The 17,255-nt window shown below is 45.8% G+C and overlaps 1 pseudogene; it reads left to right on the forward strand.

The window, feature by feature from the left end:
* Positions 1-6,321: 6,321 nt before the first annotated feature.
* Positions 6,322-7,747, forward strand: LOC119827165 (annotated as a pseudogene).
* Positions 7,748-17,255: the final 9,508 nt, after the last annotated feature.

Consider the following 17,255-nt stretch of genomic DNA (forward strand, 5'->3'; position numbering starts at 1 on the left):
GCCTCTTATTGGCTAATTCTCACATCTTCCTTTAACCCATATTTAGTAATCTGGGTAGCACCACGAGGTGTGGCTTACCAGGAGAGATCTTAACCTGCGTCCATCTCGGAGAGGAGCAGCATGGAGACTCACTATGGCGAATTCCTGAAGCGTCTCCCCACTCCTGCTACCCAGCATTCTGTTCTGTCTACTCCGCCTACCTAATTTTCTGTTCTCTTAAAGGGCCAAGGCAGTTCTTTATTAATAATGAAAGTAACACATAGACACTCCTCCATCATTTCCCCTTTTTCTGTTTAAACAAAAAAGAAAGGCTTCAACTTTAACATAGCAAAATTACATATAACAAAACAGTTATCAAGCAAGTATTACAGTTACAATATTTAAATCTATTTTATCTTTTATCATAACTAAGGAAATCTATAACTATCTATTTATTCTTCAACTCCATCAAAGACTCCAGAAGGATATAATATTACCTAAGTAAACAAGTCATATGCAACTTTCAAACTATAGAAATGACAGAGACAACTCGCTGCCTGGACAGTCACCCAAAGTTCCTCTGTACCGTTGGGGCATCCATCTTCGGGCTTCAGGCCCATAGTGTCCAGCAGACATTTCCATGAAGCAGGAAATTCCAAAGACAGTTCAGTCACTTTCTGCTGTGTCCTGCAGAACGTCTCGCAGACTCTTTAATGAATCAGGAACCCCAAAAGGCCATCTCACCTTTAGGCAAGTTCAGCAGTCCTCTTTCTGTGGGTTCCTTGTGTCCAGTTTATGCAACAGTCCAGGCAAGAGCAGTTTCTTGCCCAAATGGCTAACAAACTCCATAAGTAGCCTCTTCGATGCCCATCTTCCTCTCGAAGTAGATTGGTGCTGCCAGGAGCAGACGTGTCTCATTGTCATGAAAAACCCTAAGTTATTAAAACATTAAATGCCATATTCTGCAGTCTTTGAAAGATATGAAGAATGTCTATCTAACTGAAATATATCTCTACATATCTAGAAAATCTAATAACATGACTACAAGCTTAACTATTATCAATGATTATCCATTAACAACCTATATTTCCTAATTATACATTACAGTTTTTAAAATGAACTACAATCACAATAGCTTAATCAAGATCAGAAATACATATACATATAACAAAATTGACCTTAAAATCTATACCAATGCAAATTCATATCTATATCATCTCCCCCTTTAAATGTAAAAGAACATTTATAAGCAATATTTGGGAAAATGGGCGCAGTTTTTTCTCTCCAAACTGCTTCCTGCTGAATGGGGGCGCTGTTATTTAGGTCTTTCATGGTGTAACCTGTGTGCTAGGTTCCTCTCAGTTGGCAGTTGAGTGAAGTAATTTTTTGAAGATGTTCACAGCAACCTTTCAGGAGGGCGTGGTCTATCATACCATATTGGGATAGAAGCAATCCACAGAGTCTCGTCCTCTGTGAAAACAAAAGAAGAAACTCTTTTCCAAAGCATCATGTTCTTAGATCCAAATCCTGAAGTCATACCGTTAAGATGTCCATTCTGGTCTAGCCTGGCAGCCCATATAATGAAATGTCTCTCTGTACTTAGCTCCTTTACAGTCAAAAAAATCAAAGAAAACACAACAAAATACATAATCCAGACTCTCTGTGAATTTTCCATTTTTACGTGGCTTATTTTTACTCTATCACTTTACTTCTTTTAATCTATAACTATCTGTACTCTGTCTCTTTAAAGACTTTAACCTTTTCTTTTTAAGGCATTAACTTTATTTTCTATATTTTTTTCTCTCTTTTAAGCCTACGTGAGCCATTTAAAGGCCTTCTATGTCTGAATCTTTTCTATTGTGAATCTGTAATTTTTTACTATCCAGGAGCACTTCTTAAAAGGTTAACCACTTCTTAAAATCTTAAGTTGCACCAGGTAGAGGTAATACAGTACTGCCTGTTTACAGCCAAGTCTAAACCTTAACTGCGCTGTTATTGTGGTAATTATGATAGATCCTGCCTGAGATCAGCACAGTTCAGCATGGCAGAGCAGAGCCAAAGCCGCTCCTGCCTCAGTCATTTGGTGCCCCTGAGCCGCACACAGTTCCAGGCACACAGCAGTCGACATTGGAGCCGCACTCAGCAGTTTAATTCTGAGACTGAGCGTGCAGCACAGAAACTCTTTTCATCCAAGTTACAGCCAAATCTGACACGCAGAGCACCGCGCAGTCTGAAAACATCTCTATGGCGGCAGGAATCCGCCATGCTCTCCCGCTCGCCTAAGCCTGATTCCGCCATCTGCCCAGGTGCAGGTGGGGAGCAGTGAGCCATTGGCATCATCTCAGAGCACTTTCTTTCCGATCCCAAGCAGGCACACAAACATCCAGTCCATAAAAGCCATTGAAATGCTTTAAAGCCAGAGTTTGCACTGGCAGCACAGCACAAGGAAGCCGCGTTTTAAAATGACTCAGCTTTTTCTCTGTCGCTATTGCCGAAACAGGAAATCTCTCTATAGTACGTCCAGGCAAACAGCAAAAAGCTGTGTTAAACACTCTCTCTCCTTTATTTGAAGCTTTTACAGGTTTTTACGTGGATTTAGTCACCACGTTGGAGCGCCAATCTGTAGTGTGAAGTGGCAGGCTGTGTCCCGCCACCCGGCTCCCGGCTAGCTTTACACCCGAAATAATTACACGGAAACTGTATTCTTTTAAAACACTGCCTGGCCCATAGTTTGAGCCTCTTATTGGCTAATTCTCACATCTTCCTTTAACCCATATTTAGTAATCTGGGTAGCACCACGAGGTGTGGCTTACCAGGAGAGATCTTAACCTGCGTCCATCTCGGAGAGGAGCAGCATGGAGACTCACTATGGCGAATTCCTGAAGCGTCTCCCCACTCCTGCTACCCAGCATTCTGTTCTGTCTACTCCACCTACCTAATTTTCTGTTCTCTTAAAGGGCCAAGGCAGTTCTTTATTAATAATGAAAGTAACACATAGACACTCCTCCATCAAGTAACTTCCTTCTCCTCCCAACTATACACTCAAGACTATACAGAAGAAAACAATCTATGCTTGCCTGATTCCACAATGTGTCTTTCACCCCCTCACCCTGGCCAATGCAAGTTCAAAAGCAAAACAAAGCTGGTTTCTGTCGCCAAGGAGGAATTAGTTTTGTATAATTTGCCTTAAAACTATACAGAGCCTCAATTCAATGTCTAGTGCCCATGGGCATGGATGTGTACAGGAGTATTTGTTTGCATGGATATGCTGACACACGTATGTGTATGTACATGGAAACCAGAGAACAACCTCCTCCATCTCCGGGGTCACCCTAAGATACACTTGCCACCTGCTTTAAGACAGAGTCGCTCATTGACCAGAAGCCCAGCTCCTAGGCCAGGCTGCCTAACTAGGCAGAGAGCCCAGGGAGCCTCTTGTCTCCAGCTCTCTGACACTAGGATTACAAGCATGCACCACCATACTTCATGCCTTTCCTTGGGTTTGGGGAATCAAAGTCAGGAACTCACACTTCTAAGAAAGCTCTTTATCAACAGAGCCATCTCCCCAGCCCTGTTTATTGAGTTTTGGCTAGCTCCAACTGGTCATATTGGAAGATTCCCTGAAATTTTCTTGCCCCAATATAAATCCCAAAATAACTGTCCACCATTTCAATAAATTGCCCACTTACACTCTTAGTGCTTCAGTGCTGTAGAAAAGCCAATAACTGACCCCACCCCATGGAATTTAATCTAAAATATGATCATCGCTGTACCTGGATATTCAGCCCTAAGGCAAGTTATATCATAGGCCTGCTTATGACAGAAAAATAGAAACAACATAAAAGCCAAAAAATAAAAACTTGTACAGTCGCTAGCTTATGATGGTTTGTCTTAACTACTATGTGCGAATGTATGCCCAGGCAACCATCCCAGCTTTCGCTTTCAGCAGCATGTTCTATCATTTGCACGTGCTATTCAACACTACTGTTGTAAGGGAGAATGTGTCAAATGGCTTCACCAGGCTGGCTGCTGTCAGTGTTTTGAGCATGCCTAAGGTGGGCCGAGCTGAGCTATAAGGTTCCATAACCTGTGTGTATTAAATGCAATTGCATCCTTAAAGTAAATATTTCAACTTATGGTAGGTTCGTTAGAATACAGTCAGATAACATATATGACTAAATATATTAAATAGCACAATCATCTAAAGGTTGTTCGCTAACATCTGGCCTGACAAGGGTATGCCCATTAGTGTAACACTGCCATGTGCTGTAAATGCATGTACAGTACAAAACCAAAATATTTGTACATACATATCTCTGAGGGAAAGATCTTTCAAGTATATATGTATAGACATGGTAAATGTATATAACACTTAACATAAAAAGATTTTACAAGTATCTATGTGTAGATATGGTAAATGTATATAATATTGAACATGAAAGAATTTTAAGTATATTCACCAAAATGGAAATCACATTTATATATAGCAACTATAATTGTAAATTATTTTATTTTCATATGTGTTTTTTTGTATGCGTGACACAGTCTCATGGAACCCAGCCAGACTGGCTTTAACTTACTGTGTAGTTGATAATAACCCTGAACTTCTGACCTTCCTGCTTTCACTTCCCAAGAGAAAAGGCATTTAATTGCATCTGGGAGTATAGCCATATGCCACCATACCTGGTTTATATAGTTCTGGGCATACAACCCAAGGCTTCACACATGTAAGGCAAGCGATGTACACTACCAACTAAGTCATGCCCTCAGCCTCGTATCTGTATTTCTTAAATTTTCAAAAGCAACTATTCAAATTCAACTGGCCAATGGATGGGCAAACTGGTTAAGCTGGCCACACCCAGCCAGACCTGAGTTGGCAGCTGATAGCCAGTCCTGGCCATCTGGATGCTGAGCTGTACGCCATCCAGGGAGATCATTAGAAAGATTCCAGGTGTCAAGTACCATGTGCCAAGCTGTCAAGAAAATAAATCTAGAAAGACAAGTAAATTCAAGGAACGAACAGGTGGGCGTGGAGCTAGGAATGCAGCACGGTTGGCAGCGTGCTCACCCAGCGTGCACGAAGCCCTGAGTTCCAGTCCCGATATCACAAACACTGAGCATGATGGAGAATGCCCGGAACCCCAGTTCCTGGAAGTAGAGAGGCAGGAGGATCAGGAGTTAAGGGCTTTCTCCGATAACATGTAGTGGTTCAAAGCAGACGGACTGGAGCACTTGGGATCCTGCCTCGAGAAAGTGGGAGGGGTGAGGGGAAACAAGACTTAACTCTCTCTGTACACCAGACTGAAACTGCAACAGCTCAGATGCAAAGGTGATGGGGGCAGTTTTTCTAAGTTCCCTTTTGAAGTACCAAGGAAATCACTTGGAGCAAGTTAGAGGGTTTGGTTGGAGGAGGTCGGGTCTGCAGCCAGTCTGGAAGATGAACCACCCTGAGAGGGTTTGGTTGGAGGAGGTCAGGTCTGCAGCCAGTCTGGAAGATGAACCACCCTGAAAGCAGGGCTCATAAACCCAGGGAAATACCTTTCCCAGGCTCCACCCACCCTCAGTTCCTCAGGCAGCTTACAGGCACTGCTTTAAAGGATGTGGTCAACCACCCCCTTCTCCAGCAGAGGATGAGAAACGAGAGAACCTGGAGAGATGACTTTGTCCCCTATATTGGCTTTGACCCCCCGTGCCTCCAAGCATTCCTGCCATCAAGGAAAGTCTCCACCCACATTGGGACACCACCCCCATTCCCTCCACATCTCTGTACCACAACAGCGAAGGATTCCATGCCATAGTTCAGAGTAAATATTTCATACAAAAAAGTAACTATCTATGAAACATGCAGGTGAGGAATCTTGGATACTTAATCCTCTTTACTTCTTCTCTGAGAAACAGCAAAGGCTAGCCCTGCCTCCTCAGCTCTCAATCACCGTCTTCCTGATGGTAGAGGCTGCCTCCATCAACAGAGCCTGACGGCACCAGGTCACCTTTCCAGTTTCTTGTAAAATAAAGTGGCCAGGTGTTCCCCATTTAGCCATAAAGCTGACGAACAAGACATCTAAGAGGCTGGGGAGACAGCTCAGGTGGCCAAGTGCTTGTCAGGACCCGAATTGGGTCCCCAGAACCCATGTGAACTCCAGGAATGGGAGTGTGTACTTGTAATCTTGTGCTAGACATAGCCTCACTGTGGCTTGGTGGCCAGCAAGCCTACCCACACTTGGTGAATTCCAGGCCAGTAAGAAACCCTGTCTCAAAAATAACGTTGACAGCCCTGCCCCGCGCCGTCTGTCCCCCTTCACTGAGTTCATCACTCCTAGCGGAAGCGCCACCAGGGTGTCTGATAAACTGCCCTACAAAGTCGCGAACATTGGACCAGCTGCCTGGGGACGAAAGGCCCTGGATATAACTGAGAAGGAGATGCCACGTTTGATGCGCATGCGGGAGATGTACTCGGCGTCCAACCCACTGAACGGTACCCACATTGCTGGCTCCCTGTACATGACTGTGGAGACTGCCATCCTCATGGAGACTCTCGTGGCTCTGGATGCTGAGGTGCGGTGGCCCAGCTGCAGCATCTTCTCCATTCAGGACCAAGCAGCGGCTGCCATTGCCAAGGCCGGCATTCCAGTGTCTGCCTGGAAGGGTGCGACAGGTGTAGAGCACCTGCGGTGCACGGAGCAGACGTTGCCCTTCAAAGAAGGCCCCCTCAACATGATTCTGGACCTCGCCAACCTCATCCACACCAAATACCTGCATCTTCTGTCAGGCATCCGAGGCATCTCTGAGGAGACCATGACTGGGGTCCACAACCTCTACAAGATGATGGCCCATGGGATACTGAAGGTACCTGCCATCAATGTCAATGATTCTGCCACCAAGAGCAAGTTTGACAACCTCTGTGGCTGCCGGGAGTCCCTCACAGACGGCATCAAACGGGCCACAGATGTGATGATTGCGGGCAAGGTGGCAGTGGCAGCAGGCTATGGTGACGTGGGCAAAGGCTGTGCCAAGGCCCTGAGGGGTTTTGGGGGCCCGAGTCATCATCACCGAGATTGACCCCATCAATGCACTGCAAGCTTCCATGGAGGGTTATGAGGTGACCACCATGGACGAGGCCTGTAAGGAGGCAGCATCTTGGTCACCACCACAGGCTGTGTTGGTATCATCCTTGGCCGGCACTTGAGCAGATGAAGGATGATGCCATTGTTTGTAACACTGGACACTTCGATGTGGAGACTGATGTGAAGTGGCTCAAGGAGAATGCTGTGGAGAAGGTGACCATCAAGCCTCAAGTGGACCGCTATGGGCTGAAGAATGGGTGCCGAATCATCCTGCTGGCTGAAGGCCGACTGGTCAACCTGGGTTGTGCTTCGGGCCATCCCAGCTTCGTGATGAGCAACTCCTCACGAACCAGGTGATGGCACAGATTGAGCAGTGGACCCACCCAGATAAATAACCCCACTGGGGTTCACTTCTCGCCTGAGAAGCTGGATGAGGCAGTGGCCGAAGCCCACTTGGGCAAGGCGAATGTGAAGCTGACCAAGCTGACTAAGAGGCAGGCCCAGTATCTGCGCATGCCATTGATGGCCCCTTCAAGCCTGATCGCTTCACTACCGAGAGCCAAGACTGCCCTTCACCTTCCAGTTGCCATCCTCGTTCCAGGCCCTACCTCTTTCCCAAGAGCACATGTCACCAGTGTTTGTCCATGGGGCTGGTTGCTCTGTCTTTCGCCTCGGTTGTGTCTTTCATACGGTTCCAGGTGTAACAAGGAGAACTTAGAGTCTCCAGTCAAGAGCCATCCACGGGGGACATGAGCCTTGGAAGCCCTGAGGCTGGACGTGACTAGTGGTGGTCACGAGCCCACGCACTTTACCATCCAGGCCCTCACTCGGTCTTTAGATCTGTGTGCTTGGTTTCTCAGCCCAGGACCTGAGAAGGAGCTCTACCAGAGAGCGGGAACCACTGGAGCTGGAAGGTTCCTCAGAGCTTGGCTTATTTACCATCGGGCCATTTCTTTAAATCTCAGACTACCGAGGTTGGTACTTTTGGTCCCCATTTCACAGGGGCTAGAATAGATTAAGAGATAATTGACCAAGAAGGGACAGGTGACAGCTAGAGGTTAAAAGGGGCTGGAAAAAACAAATAGGCTAAGGTCTGCCACTGTTTGGTTACTGATGGTGCCTATCACAAGCCTGGGTCACAAAGAGATTAATTTGGTTTATAGTGTTTAGAATGTTAACAAAGGAAGGTGGATTAAATAAAATTTCGGGTCCCTAAAAAAAAGGTAGACAGCATTCATGGGGAATGATACTTGGAGTTGCCTACACATGCATACACAAAACATGCACAGACACACACACACACACATACACAAAATTAACAACAGATGTGCAAATAATTCCCCGACAACAGCCAAAAAATTGCAGCTATATTTCCTGGTCTCCTAGCAACATGTATGTTAATATATTTATGCAGATGAAGATGCTGACTGGATAAAGAGGGTGAACAGATGTTTTCATTATTTTTCAGTTTGAGGATGAAATTATGAGATAAGATGAAAAGTCCTTAGAAAACAAATCTGATTGTTTCATAAGATGTGTTTCTAGATGAACTAGAATCATTGCTCTCTCTTTTTCCCCGCTTATTGTCACGAACCGCTACACCTGTGGTGTAATTATGGCTGCATCATTGAATTACCCAGAAAAATTTTTGGAAAACTAAAAATGCCTTTAGCCAAGCCTTACCCCTGGAAATAAGGCACAAACCATTTGGGGTAGAGAAACCAGTTATTTGGCCTGCGTCTAGCTCATGAGGGTGTATATGGGTGTGTATGAGTGTGTTCATGTGTGTGCAAGTACGTGAGCCCATAGATACACGTGTGGAAGCCTGAGGTGGACATCGGGTGTCCTTCTCTGTCACTGTCCACCTTATTTCAAACAGCATTTCTCACTGAATTAGAAGCTTGCCTTTGTAATGTGGCTGGCCACTGAACCCCAGGGACCTTCCTGTCCCCGCCCTCTCAGCCTTAGAGTTCCAGACACAAAAGGAGACTCTGGAGACCAGCACCCTGGTCCTCGTGCTTGTACAAGAAGCACATCGTCCGCTGGGCCATCTACTTTGCCCCTGTGGCCGTGTTTTGTCTGGTCGTCGCACTCATGAAGGTTTCCTACGGCAATGGGATTGAACCCAGCGCCTTGGACTTGCAAGGTAAGCACTCTACCACTAAGCTATGCCTGTGCACTAATGACTCTCTCTGTTATTTGAGTATCTGATGTTGTTCCCCTAGTGTAGGTCAACATCAGCTGTGATTTTGTAAGTTATCTGAAGTGGGATCGTGGGTGGGCTGGGTAGTTTGGAGTTAACTCTGCTGTACATGGAACCACTTAGCGAATAGTTAATGACATTTCCTATGGACCCTTGGAGGAAGGCATAACTAGCCCCACTTTGTTTTATTATATTTTCATTACATTTATTTAATATTGTGAGTGTGCCTGTGTGTCACTGCTCAAGTGTGGAGATCCAAGGACAGCATGTAGAGATTGCTCTCTCCTTTCACCACCTGGGTCCCTGGGACAGAATTCAGGTCATCAGGCTTGGCAGCAAGCGCCGTTACTCGCTAAGCCACCTCACACACACTCGCGCATGCTTGCAAACACATATGTGTTTGCATATGTCTGTGTGTGTGTGTGTGTGTGTGTGTGTGTGTGTGTCTGTGTCTGTGTGTCTGTGTAGGTCTGAGGTGAACTTCGGGAACCCTTCTCAGGTGCCATTTTCCTTGTTTGTTGTGAAGCAGATCTCTCCCTGGCCAGGAACTCACTAAGTAGGTAGGTTAGCTGACCAGTGAGCCCCTGCTAGCCTTGTCTCTGCTTCCATAGCACTGATATTGCAGACACACACTACCATGCCTAGCTTTCTCTCATTGGTTCTAAAGTTCGAAATCAGCCTCTTCTGCTTGCCCAGCAAGAGTTTTACCAACTGAGCCAACTTATACATGGTGGAACTGGGTGTCGGACAAACTGAGGAACTTGCCAGTGGGCACACGTCACCGCTAAGTAATAAGAGTTACAGTTTGTGCTGCCGGAGTCAGGGCTCTGCGTCTACCTCCCCCGGCAATTCTTCCCTCCACAATAATCACCCCCCTTGCCTCTCCACTCGCTCATCTCCCTTTGCCCCAACACTACCTATGTCTACACTAGCTCATACCAGCGGGCCGGGCTCCCTTTTCTCATTTCTGATTCTTTGGTACTGTTCAGGAAGTTGCATCTGCCTAGTGGTCCTAATACTTGCATCTCCATATCACACCCCCAACACACAGCCCACCACAAGTAGAATAGAACTCATTCTGCTGCAGGAAAATCCCTACTTACAACCAATGTTATTGACAAAAGAGCATCACCCACTGATCATGGTGATTGTGAGAGCCGAGACCATTTGCTAGGCACTTCTTTCTCTGTCTGTTGCAGCCACAGTGTCTCTGCCAGGCTTTACTGATCTCTGTGGATCTGCGGGGACATTTCACATATTGTGAAATAAACACAGTAAGGTTTGCTAACCGCAGTCAAGGAGCAGAGACTGTCCAGAGGAAATAAAACGTGCTGTAAAATGAGATCTTAGAGTGACAGAAACCTTCCCTCCCCCACACAATCCATCCAATAAGAGCTAAGTGCCTCCCCCAGGAGGGCCCTCCTCCTGTGAAGGAACGTCTTTGCTTCCCAGAAACCTGAAAAACAACGTGACAGGAGCCACGGCTTGGCTCTTTGAGGCACTCTGTCTACATTATGCGTGGATATTGTCTGTACTACTAGGGAAACAATGGGCAGTTTTCTGATTGTTTTTTCATTTGCGTGTATTTATTTAATGTTTTGAGACAAGGTCTCATGTAGCTCAGGGCGATCTTGAAATCTTTTAATGTGGCTGAGGGTTACCTTGAACTCCTGATTCTTTAGGGCCCACTCCCCAAGAGCTAGAAATACAGATGTATACAGCCACACCCAGCACCAGCCATGGTAGTTCACTGTATGTGTGGCTGGCTATGTGTCTCTCTGAGTCTGTGTGTGTGCACAAGCGCGTGTGCGCACGCAGATGCACACATGCCATAGGACACACATAGAGGTTAGAGGTTCGACAACATCAGAATGTCAGTCCTTATTGTCTGCCTTGCTTGAGACAGGGTCTCCTCTCTGTTGCCTGTGGGGAGTGAGGTGAACTGGCTAGCAAGCTTCTGGGGATCTTCCTGCCTCTGCCTCCTATTTGTGGGAGCGCTAGAATGGCAGACACATGTCCTACAGTGCCCAGATTCACACATGTTCTAGGAATCTGAGCACATGTTCTTGTGCCTGCGTGGCAAGAGATTTATCCACTGAGCCATCTTGCTGAGGAAGGCCTTATATGAAGACACGTGGCATTTGAACACAAATGTAAAGGACTGGAGTACCGGTGCCTGTGTGTAAACTCTAGGATCGGAGCTTAGTCTAGGGCTCATCCAGGTTGCCCTCCCAGTGCAGGATGGCACTGCCAGCCACTGACCCTGGCCAGAGATTCCAGTATGCCTTTTCCTTGTCAGGTTTCTCATAAAACCCCAAACCACCCAAGTGAAAAACTCCACATTTATGCCAAAGACAAACAGAAGAGGGATTATTCCTTTTATCCAGGGCCTCACAGAAGGAGTCTTTTATTCGACGGAAACTCCCTGGCACACAGAAAATGGTTTGGGGGTTAAAGTTGTGATTATCGCTCTTTTTTTAAAAAAAAAAAAAATCCACTTCCTACACAAAGCAAGGAAGCCCTAAAGCACTGGTCCACTTAGTCATCTCCAGACACACTTCCCTCAATCCTCAAAGGAAGCTGTCCTGCTGAGACAGGAGCATGACCCTCTGGGATGGCTAGTGCTGAACAGACTGGATTGCATGCTGTAGGCGTCCTTGAGAGGCACCAGTGCAGCCACTTTATGTATGTGCCTTGCTAGAGCTCTGTCAGAGCCACAGTTGACCCCTCCTATTTGCCCAGCCCTTGGGGCTCCACTCAGAACTGTGTTTTTGTTTCATTGTTATTTTTATTAGCATTTATTGTTTTATAGTCAAGGAAAATACCCTCTTTGTAAGATTCAGAAAACACAAGGGAGAACAAAGAACTGTTTGAATTCCCCATACCGGTCGTCTCACCCAGAGAAAGGCGCTTACTGGCAGCCACTCCCCTCTGCTCCTTGCTAGTGAAATTGCAGGGATTTCGGTTGTCAATCATTTTCGTGTTCAAAGCTTCTCTGAGTGCTAACGTTAGATCTGCAAGGTGCTGGCTGCCCAAGTATAAGAACTTGAGTTTTCTCCCCAGCATTTACGTTAAAAGTTACATGTAGTGGTTCATGCTGAGGAGGAAGAGATAGGCAGATTCCTATGGTGTGCTGGACAGACAGACAGACAGCCCAGCTAAATCCGAGAGTGTCAGGTTAAAAGTGAGCAAACAGGCTGGAAAGAGCGCTCAGTGGGTTAAGAGGACTTGATACTCTTCCAGAGGACCGGGATTTGATTCCCACCACCCATGTGGCAGCTCACAACCATCTGTGACATCAGTCCTAGGGGGTCTAATACCCTCTTCTACCTTTTTAAACACAAGGCACAAATATGGTGGTGTGTGTACATGCAGGCAAAACACCCATACACATAAAATAATAAAATAAATCAACCGAAAAATACGCATTTAAAAAAAGTGAGATATCCTGTCTCAAAAATCCAAGGTGATCAATGCCTGAGGAATGACAACCAAGGTTGTCTGCTGGCCTACGTACACACACCACACATACACCTGCACACACTCACAAACAATGCCCAATAATGATTACCTAGTCCACAAATGAACATTTCAGAATTTTCTAACAGCTCATGCTAATTTAGTGAGATGATGAGATTTGAGACAGTAATGTCTGTGGAAGAAAATAAGTAAACCAGGGGAAATACAATCATTTTTTTGTAGTTGGCCTTCCCACCTAATTCCCCCTGCAGCCCATACATTTTGTGTACTCGTGAGATCGTAGGTGCATGTGTGTTCATATACATGTAGGTACGTATGTGTCTGTGTGCACATAGATAAATGTGCATCCATGTGAGCACATATAGGTACAAGTGTGTGAGTGGGCCTACAGGTATATGTGTGTTCATGTGTATGTAGGTACATATACGTGAGTAAGCATGTAGGTATGGATGTGTTCATGTGCATGTAGATAAATGTTTGTGTATGTGAGTGTGTATAGGTACAAGTGTATGAGTGGGCATGCAGGTACGTGTATTTGCACGTGCCTTATACAATTATTTTTTTCACCTGGAGTTCCCTTTCTCTCCCCTTCTTCTCCCTCACCTTCTTTGCCAATCATCTGGGATGTCCAGGGCTTCCCGTCCAAATCTCTGGGATCCTGGAAGCTATACCCGCCGATCTGTAGCCACCGCTGCTACTGAACAGGCTCTCTCGCACCGAGAGCTATCTAGAGCCTCCTAGAGATCTCCACCTCAACAATCTGCAAATGGTTTTGAGGCCTGTGTGCTGCTCCAACAATAGCCAGACTGGCTGCCAGCTGTACTGCATCAGCCTGCAGGTTAATTGGCTCACATTACAGAGACAGAGGGCCAACGGCGCCCCATTACATCAAACTGCTTATGGCCAGGCTCTATTGTGCTCCCTAACCACTCTCATATTCTTCTGAAGCTTCTAAGAGACACGAAAAGGAGCCAGGCCTAAGAAGAGGGACAGCTTCCCATTAGCCACCCATGTAGCAGGCTGCTTTTCTTTCTTGTCCAGGGCTCCCTTCTTCCCCAAGGCAGACATAGTCATCACCACTTCTGTGGCCTTGAAGGCATCCACAGATGAACCAACCCCTCTGTCTTTGAAACTGTTAGAACTGCATCCTTTAGTTTCTGGTTTCTATTTGTACAGATATTGGCTCTGGTTTCTGAAAAGATTTGGCTATGGCTTTTGTTTGTTTGCTTGTTTTTTTATTTCAAGCACATTTAGAGTCTCTGACGTCTCCTGAAATAATTCCCAGCCTGCTGATTCTAATACACAGTTCATCATATTCTAACATTGACTGCCCAGGTGCAAATCTATATTCCCTTCAGACTTAAGAGCAAATTCCCCCTGAGTAATGCCTGCCCTGCTATTTTATTCCAGGTACTATTGATCTCCCTGCTCTCCTCCAAAACCCCTTGCAGTGCGCCAATAATTTTATTATAGAAACCTTTTATTAATGGACTCCCACAGCTTAATTTTGTTTAGGTAAGTTTTTTAAAAAGTCAGGATAAAAAGAGCAACAGTTGACAAAATGATATATGCTCCAAAACTTGGGGCACCTGTGAAGTGGTTTGTGGGAGTCGGAGTGTCAGTGTGAGTAGGCAGGGCTGTGATAAACAAAACTTCTACCAGCTGCCCCAGCACTCTGAGTCATCTGGAACAAGAGGGTGTCCCATTAAGCTGTGGATTTTGATTATACCCGGAGCTGAGTGGCACCAAGCCCAGAAGTAACTGACACATCAAGACCTAAGCCAACCAGACTCCTCTTAGCTGGCTGTCCCCGTGATGCTGGGATACCCAACCTTAGAAAGCCCAAGATGCACAGGGAGAGACTGGGCTGACATGTCTGACGTGAGAAGGAATGTATTTTATCCCCAAATCAGCCACTACACAGTGATTAACTCAGACCCAGAGAGGACCTGGTTTTCCCAGGCTGACCTAGGTCTCTGAGAGGCTGTTAGCAGTTCCTCAGAGCAAAGTTAATCAGAGTGAAAATCATGACAGGAAAGATCTTACCCACAATCCCAGTGACCTGACCGCAGGAGAGACTGCCACTGAAACTCCCTGAGAGGAGGTCAGAGACTAGACCCAGAGCAAAAGCAAAGCCTTGCAGAGGCCTCACACCTGCCCGAGACCTGGGTTTTCCAGCCATGGTGGTAGGGCCTCTGTTGCCACAGACTCAGGTTACATCACACTCTAGAATGACTGTGGCTAGGCAGAAATGACTGCACACCAAGCAGAATCATCTTCAAGTCGACTCTTATTCTGACACTGTAGATCTAACCTGGCCAGTTCTAAAGTTAAGCAGAGAACATAAGACAATTAAAGCCACTGAATGTACTCCCTAAACATCTACCCTGTTAGCCTGTGGTCATACCAGAAACCGAGGAACAGTTAATATCAAGGTTGTTAAAGACAAATCACTCATAAAGATAATTAGAGGGCTGGAGAGATGGCTCAGAGGTTATGAGCATTGTCTGCTCTTCCAAAGGTCCTGAGTTCAATTCCCGGCAACCACATGGTGGCTCACAACCATCTGTAATGGGGTCTGGTGCCGTCTTCTGGCCTGCAGGCATACACACAGACAGAATATTGTATACATAATGAATAAATAAATATTTTTAAAAGATGATTAGATATTTGGATAGGTGAGAAGATGGTTGCTTGGATGGATGAGATGAACGGATGATTGGTTGATGGTTGGCTAGGTGGGCAGATGGTTGAATAGGTAGGTAGGTAGGTGGGTGGATGAATGGATGGTTGTGTAAAAGATGGGTGGGTGGGTAGATGGATGGGATGGATGGATGGATGGATGGATGGATGGATGGAGAATGGAGAATGGATGGATAGGTGGGTAGATGAGATAGGTGGGTAGGTGGATGTATATGTATTGATAGGTAGATAGATGAATGGTCAGTAAGGTAGACGAGGAGAGATAAAGGGACAGATAGATAGATGAAGGGATGAAAAATGGAAGACTGAAGAGGAATCAGACATAAATTCCAGAAAGTGTAGAATAAGAAAATTAAAACACAGGGATGGCAGGTGTTGCTTGTTAGTAGCTGTTTGCCTTGATTGTGCAAGGATCCCAGTACTGAAAACAGGGGGTGGGGCAGAGGACGTACATTGTTAATAGAAGGATGGAAACAGGAGGGCAGAGCCGGGGCTGTGAGAGGCCACTAGACAGAGCATCGTCTGGAGAGAGGAAGCCGGACAGAACTGCGGCGCTGGTGAGCAATGGCAGAGAGCAGAAAATCCTGGGAAAGGCAAAAGAACACTGCTTATCTTGGTAATTTCGGCAAAGTGGCTTTTATAGTCAGAACCCTTGAGGCAGGCGCAGGCTTCCGTCATCAGAGGACATCATTTCATGTGTCCATCTGTTCAACCACTCCACCAATTCCTTCCCTTCACCAACACACAGAATGTGTGGAAAAGAAACCGGAAAGCTGCCTGCCTTCTGGTCAGAAGTGTTAGTGTTGTGCCCACAAACAGACTCAAAGACCTCGGCTTCCTCACGGGCTGTATAGGGTGGAAGCCTTTACCCCCAACATCTGGAAGATCTACATTATCTGAATTTATAAATAGCCTTTGACTGCACTGGCACATAGGACTTGTCTTTTCCTGCCACTCCTTTGGTCTTTCACTGAAACCATCAACGCTCTACTAAAGATCAGGAAAAGGAAACGTATTTCAAACCTCCTACCATTGTGCTCTTTGTTGACAGTGGCACACTTAGTAAAAAGGTTAAAGGGCTAGCTGCAATGGTGTCGGGGGTCAAGTATGAACTTCCTTTTCTGAGCGGGGACCATCAAGGAGCTGGGGATATAGCTCAGTTGACAGAGAACTTGTCAGATATGTGCAGAATCCTGGATTCCATCCCCACTACTGCATGAAACAAGGCATAGTGATGTACTGTGTACTAAGAAATTGTAAACAGAAGGACCGTGTGTTCAGGATTATCTTTGGTTACATAGCAAGTGTGAGCCAACCTGGACTACATAAGACCCTGAATCAGAAAACGAAAGAAGCCAAGAGCTATTGAGTAACACTCTCCTGAGACTAGGAAAGCCCTACGTATCCCTGCTTTCAACAATTCTGTATGTAATAGGCTGGATCTGGATCACACCATTGAGCTAATGCCTTTCTCCAACTGTTTCCAGTGTATTAAACCACCTTCCACATCATCTACATCAGTATCCTATGCTCTTGTGTCCGTTAGTCTTAAATATTAACTTGGAAAGAATGTTTCAATTGAGGAATTGTCTAGGCCAGATCAGCATGTCTATGGGAATGTCTATAAAGATGGTAGATTGTCTTCGTTGTCACTTGATACAAAAGGGCCCTACCTACTGTGGGCAGCACCATTCCCTAGTTCGGGGGTGTATACAAGCTAGTAAGGGCTAGTTGAGTACTAAGCAAGTAGGCAAAATTGGGTGCATTCATTTCTCTCTGCTCTTGACTGTGGATGTGATGTGGCTAGCTTCTGGAGTTCCTGCCAA

The sequence above is a fragment of the Arvicola amphibius genome, chromosome 12 (genome assembly GCF_903992535.2).
Source record: "Arvicola amphibius chromosome 12, mArvAmp1.2, whole genome shotgun sequence".
NCBI lineage: Eukaryota > Metazoa > Chordata > Mammalia > Rodentia > Cricetidae > Arvicola > Arvicola amphibius.